The sequence below is a fragment of the Dromaius novaehollandiae genome, chromosome 18 (assembly GCF_036370855.1).
Source record: "Dromaius novaehollandiae isolate bDroNov1 chromosome 18, bDroNov1.hap1, whole genome shotgun sequence".
Taxonomy (NCBI): domain Eukaryota; kingdom Metazoa; phylum Chordata; class Aves; order Casuariiformes; family Dromaiidae; genus Dromaius; species Dromaius novaehollandiae.
In genome coordinates this window covers 2,625,917-2,632,754 of record NC_088115.1, presented here as the reverse complement: position 1 = coordinate 2,632,754, position 6,838 = coordinate 2,625,917, and positions in this window count along the sequence as shown.

Here is a 6,838-nt window from a genome sequence, read left to right as displayed (position 1 = left end):
CCCCGCCGCCCCCCCGGGGGCGATGCGCTGCCGCCGCGATCCCGCCGCCCGCCCCGCCGCCGCCGCCGCCGCCGCCGCCGCAGCCGCCGGCTCGGCGGCTCCGCGCCCGCCCCGCGCAGCCCGGCGCGGGGGCCGAGCCCCGGCGGGACCCGCCGCGTCGGGCGGGCGGGCGGGGCTGGGGCTGGGGCTGCCGGCGGCGCGGAGCAGCCCCGCGGCGGCTGCGGGCATGGCCGCGCTCCCCCCCGGCGGCTCCGCGCGTCCGGCCTCGCCGCGCTGTCCCGGGCGGCTCCCGCGGGGGCGGCGCGGCGGGGCTGGGAGCAGCGCGCGGCCTCTTCCCGCTGCCTGCGCGACGGGAGCGGGTGCCGAGACCCGCGCCGAAAAGTTTTCTTCGCCGCTGCACCGTGATTTGTTTTGTCTTTCCACGGTTATCTCTGGCGAGTCGCAACTCGCCGCTTTGCTTAACTCTGCAGAGCCAGGGGAAGAAACCTCCCTGGGCGCAACGGTAGGAAGGGGCAGGGATCCCTCTTGTGCTTCTCAGGTACCTAGTGCTTTAGATATATTCGCAGCTAGTCTTAGATGGAGCCGGATACAAAACTAGCGTTGGAAATAGTCTCTTTTTTCTTCGAAATAGCTTACTTTTTAGATGCATTTTTTTCTTTCCTCTGGATAGCCTGGCAATGTTACAGTAGGATTTTAGTTTGAGCTTCAGTGACAGCTGATCCCTGTGAGCAGTTTGCGGTACAGAACGTGACGAATGGGCTTTACAGAAACAACTTTTCCAAACAGTTTGGTACGGGAAATCTGGGGACAGCTGCAAAATCAGTGAGAGCCTACCTTTCCATGTTATTTTAAAGAAGGAGGAGATTAGGGCAATCCATATTTAAAGGACAGGTTTCCACGGGTACAACAGAGAAGTATTTCCTCAATTCCCATTGATTTCCGATAGGAATTAACTGCCGGTTGTGCCTTCAAACACTTCTGCATATAACGAGGCTGCTGAAGTGATGCCTACGTGTTTAGCTACTTGTTTCAACCCCTGCTCGAAGTGGTTTTGTGAAAGCTGCTGCTGATTCCCTCTGGCATGCTACAAAGTGGCAAAACCCTTGTCCACTAGCATGAGCAGGATTTAGCCCTATGAAAATATTGTAGTGAATACCCATTTGTAATTCACTATAAAGTTCACCCGTTCGTGTCCAGCTCTGCCTCCTACGCGGTATTGCCCATGGATGCGTATGTGCAGGTTGTCAGAGTTCTGCAAATACTTAAATTACATTGAATAAAGTGGCTGGTGCAAATATGATTTGAATGCTGGCAGGGGAGAAGACTCCCAAATGAGGCTTTGTCAGGCTGGGATTCGCTTTCTGGGATCCAGCTACTGTGCTGAGACGATGTTTGGACCCAGCCGCCGAGATGGACATTTTCTTCGCTCCAAATTCGGGCGCCTCCGTGGCGGCCAAGCCGGCAGCTGGGAATGCGGGCGCGCTCCAGCGGGGCCGACTCCCCGCCGCACGGCGCTCGATGGGATCCGCTGCCACAGGCTTCCCATGGGATCGGGATTTGGCACGAGGCTCGCACAGGCCCCGAGAATGAGGCGGCGCAAAACTTTTCCCATCTTTTTGTCTTTTTATTTCGGTTTTGAAGCTCTTCTCTGGATTGTTTTGTCTTCCCTCTTCGCTTTAACTGCCAGGGCGGGCGGCCAAAAGTCACTGCGGTGTTACCTGATTTGTTTTGGGTGAGCACGTGAGATGGAAATGAGCAGGCTGATACTTTCTTCTAAACAGAGAATTACAGAACATGTTTAGCAAGTATCTACTTCTAATTTTCCTTTTTTTATTTTTCCCCCCAGTAGAAGAGTATTTAATTGAGCAAAACAAAGCATTAACGAGTCCCCGAGACACTTGTTTTCTTAAACAAGTAGGATGCCTTACATGTATCCGTGGGCACTTATTCCTACTCTTAAAGAACAGTTTGCTGCCTGAAGTCATTCTGCAGCAGAGTGAAGCCTGTTCCTTGAGCAAGAGGCGCTTCTCCCCTCCCAGGGTCTGCTCTCGCCGCCTCTTCCGCACACCCGTAGGGACCGACACAGCACTTAGCGCCTGGCGGAGCTGGGCCTGGAGCGTATGACAGTGGTGATCAATCAGAATTAGAAAGGGAGCGATGCGGGAGCCCGGAATACCGATGTTTCCTGTTTGTCTGGGTACACAAGAAACACATTTTTAGCAGCGTGAGTGACAGGCTCCCAAGAGAAGTGGTGAATTTTCCATTTCTCCAGATGACAAAGAAAGGACTGCAGGTGCCTTTCTGGAAGATGTATTTTAGTTGAATAGAAATATGGAGCTCTGTGCAGAATTAGTGTCAGAATAAGTCCTCAGGGATGTATTACACACAAAGCCAAGTCATCAAGGATCTAATTGTCTCTTACAAACCTAAAAAATCTGTTAATCCCATGTGTTTTTTCTTGTAATATTCTAAAAAGTATTGATATGAAAATGATTAATAATGTGCTTTACATGCAGAAGTTCCCCTGTGGAGGTATTTGTGCTACTGCACAAAAACATATCCAGCCATCTTAAAATACAGCTTGAGTTTTGCATTTTATTGCATGTTATGAACAGGAAGTTTTTTCAGGTGCTCAGTGCTTAATTTTAGAATTTGCTAACTAGTCTGCTCCTGAGGAGGTTGATAATAGAAGCAGATAGTGGTCGACAGGATGGGAGCTATTTAAATAGTCGTGTCCGATGTCATTTTTATAAAGCCGTTGGTTTGCTCACCGAATAGCTGGTGCTCCGTGGTTTAGTTGTGAAGGTAAGTGTATATGCGGTGGGCAGCTGAAAGCCGCAGTCTTTGCAAATTGAAAGCAGGCTCTGATTACTCCATTCGGCCATGACAGGCTTCAAAACTACGTGCTGGGCGAGGAGAAGGGGGTGACTGAGCCTGTGTTTGGAAGCAGCGGCTCACTGTTAGGGACTGTCACTGTAGCCCTCTTGAAGCGCCGTCCTTCCTGAATTTTACTGTTGGGCGGGAATTTGGCACTTGAGGATAGGGAACGTGTGAAATGTCTTCTTTTCCTCTGTCTCAGGATACCTCAGACTCTCACCCTCCAAGCTGAGCGGTGCTGCAGAGCGCAAATCCGGCCTTGGGATAGGATTTCTTCTGGTTCCACTAAGGCGGCCTCCTTGCTTCGTCAGGTGAGCGCTGCCACTTGTGACGTTGCTGTGCCCCGTCACCACACAGCACTACCTTTCCTGTCGGATTCCTACTCAGCACGAAGTGAAAGGGTTTAGCCAACCACCAGGAAAGTATTTATTTTTTGCAAAGTTCAGAGAGTTCCTGATACAGCTTCCAGATGAGACAGGCAGAGTTTGAGCCAGCTCTGGAGAAGCCCAAGGTGAGGTTCATTCGAGCTGTGAACACACACCGCCGTGTGAGACCCATGCAGCCGTTTCTTAATCCTAAACCAAGAGGTTCAAAGGTCCAAGTAATGAACTGTGAGCTTAGAGGCTATAAATGAAATGTGATGTTCTAGTGGAAGTGGATGACAATGAGGTATCGAAGGCAACTGCTGCATAACATCCCATGGGACACCCAGCGACTGAGTCAGCTGCACTGTTTAAATGATTAGCCTGTGTTATACAGAGCCTTTTCTCAAGCTACTAACACACCAATATGTAATCTCTGCAGCTTGGCAATTGAATCTCGTTGGAACAATGTTTAGACTCTGCGATGACGTGCATAGGTCTTCATCTATCTTTGAAATTGTTTCTGAATTAAAATCTTCACTCAGGTGCAAAGGAGTATTCAAAACTGTGGACCATGCACAGCATAATCCATTGATCTCACCGGAATCGCTCCTGGTCTGCAAAGCTGTAAGTGAAAGCAAATTTGTTCCACTTCTTCTGGAAGCTTGTCATTAATATTTACATTTCCATATGTCTTACACAGTTGAACATCTCCTTAAATATAAATTTAGAGGTATACTTTAATTTAAAGTTGCAGCTCTCTCTTCCCACTCTAGTCTATTAAGAGGCAAGTTTCCTAGCACTGGAAGAGTCACTGGAGAGAATCTGAACTCTGTCCAAGATCTCTTAAGAAGACTGCATAACAGATTTCAGGCAATGTTATTTCAGGAATGTATAATTGAGTGGGCTTTTAAAAGCCTTCTCAGATATAAAGAACATACAAGGGACTTGATTTTGTACCTCTTAATCACAGCGCTCACGAGCAAGTGCATTGCTTTCTCATTGCTGCTGCTGCGTGTGAAGACTAGATCCACAGCCAGCATGAGGAGCTGCATGGCTTTGCACCAGCGAATCTGGCCCGTGGTGCACACTGCCAGTTGGAGGCACACTGCAAACTTTCTATAGGGAGGCAAGATCAGGGTTGCCAAGTCTAGTTCCATGTAATTGCAGACAACCTTCTAGTAGAGTTTAGTCCAGCAAAACTTCTCCTCACCTCTTGTACTCCCAAAGCCATCAAAGCCTCTTTAGAGTGCTGTATTAAGCTTGTCTTTAGCACTGAAAGTTAAGCCTAGCAAAAACTACAGCGCGCCACAAGTAGAGAGGGGGGACCAAAGGCTTTGCCCTAGGTTCTTGCAGTAGAGTAAGGGTGTGGATCGTGTGCTATTATAGTTACGTTGAGCAGCAAGGGCTCTGACAGTGTTTCTAGGATCTTCTCCTTGTGTTAGGCCATTTGAAAAGCGATCACTTTACAGTGGAAAAAATACCTGTTAACCCCAAGTTGTTTCCTGTAGAGACTCAAACCACCATTACACTGAGATTTGAACTCTCTCGCCTACCTAAAAGACAAAGCTGTACATTGAAAAACATCCGTTTTCACCATGCATGCTGGTGCACAGTACCGGCTCTGGAAAAGTTTATTTTGATATTATACAATGCATCAAGCTACACAGCCCTGTACCCTAAAGCGATTGTGCCAAACAGTTAGCAGATATTGGACCTGAAGAGCGAGGGGTGGTGCCGGGGATGGTAGCAGGTTTGATTTGGCAATCTAAATTGCCTTTCATGTTGCTGAAGCTCTGGAAGTAGGATACGCAGCGTAGTGTTGCTTTTGGTACTTGATTTGTTTTTGTTCAAGGTGGGAAGGTCTTTATTCACATTATATTCTCCATTCTACTGATGGTAAAACTCCAGCAACTGCATCTGTGAATTGCTCCCCAAAGAAGGTTCGACTCTTTCCAGTCTACGCTCCACTCGGAGGAGCGTGTGAAGCCTGTGGCATGCCTTTGTCACCATAACTCAATATTTTGTTAATTGAGGACTTCAAATACTGGAAAGACTCTTTTATTTTATGACTTCTGTAATATTTCTCTGTATGCTTGTCCACACAGAGATACTACGTGTCAGGAAATGGTCTGCCTTTTGCAGGGATGACCGCATGGAGAGTTAATGCGGAGCAGCCAGGTGCTGGGAGGGCTCACCCTTCCCATAGGAAGGGCAACTCTCGCTCTGTTTTGCAGGAACATTTAATAGGAAAATGGATATTTTTTCATCTTCATTTTGTAAGAGTTATATAAAAATACTTGACAGATGTGAGAAAAGGGTGGAAGACCAACGAATCTCCTCTTGCCAAAGAAACAGTTCCCAGTTGAGCCTTGCTCTTGGTGTCTGGGTCAGAGCTCACTTGAGTCAGCAGGAGCCTTTCACTGCGTTTCATTGGGCTTTGGAAGAAGCCTGTGATTTAAAAACAAATCAACAGACAAGACATTGTATCTCCTACTGTAGATAGAGGTTCAGACCAGAGCTGGTTCCAGCTTTGGGGATATTTGAGTTGAACCGTGATTCTGAATTGGCAAACTGGCAGCATGGGATCCTTTTTTTTGCTGGATTGTTCGAACCTTTTCCAAAAGTAACCATGCTCAGCGCATCCAGAAAAGCAAGGAAAGCTCTTCAGTAGCGCTTTGACTCTTGGCCTAGCTCTGGGTGAGGGTGATAGGTGTGTGTGTGGTCAAACCCTCTCCTCTGCTAAGTGGTTTCTCTCCTCCTTACCTGCTTCTTTCTATAGATCTTTTCCTCTTAAACTCCATCAGAGAAACGTGTTGTGCAGGTGTGAATGTTGTGGAAAAAAGGAGACTATGGAGCAGCCCAGCAACACAGAGCAGGGACCCTTCATGCTGCCTGCTTCTCCCGGGAGCTGGCTTTTGCCTCCAGCGCTCCAGATTTTCATGCCTCTGAGGAAGTCAGGAATAGTTTGTGATATTTTTGTTCTAATGTTTCTTTGTCTTAATTATTTGAGGGTATGTGTCTGGCTCTGTCACTGTCAGGTGATAGATCTGCTGAAAGGGGATTTCAGCCAGTGAAACCTCACGCTGAGAGGGAGCTTGCACAGGCTTCAGTAAGAGCAACGAAGTTCTCTTTGTTCCTGTTTTTCCATTGCCTTTGGATCGGGCCCAGACTTTTCTCTGTTCAAAGCTGCGTTAAACTTGTTTTAAAAAGCCTTGAGGAAACACCAAACCAAACAGAGCAGAAGATTTCCGCCGTGTGCCCTACTTCCAGTTCTGAAATTCTCTTCGAAATGATTCTGCTAGTGACCTTCGTGCCGTGGGCCACGGCAGCGATACGCTGCCCGAGCTGCTGCGGACCAGCAGTGGGGGTCCTCAGGTGAAGGGATTCGCTCAGAGGAGGCTTGGAGAAGCTGTGCTGCACCATGGCCACGTGCCACCGCCTGCTCCCCAGGGCCACACACCCAGGGCAGGGTGTCACCGTGCTGGGCATTGCACGGTCCGGCTCTGATGAAGATCAAGAGGAGCGCAGGAGGGACAGTGCTAAAGAAACCGTGGCGTTTGTTTGTTTTTGGAGGCGCTTGGGGGCCCATTTTTAAA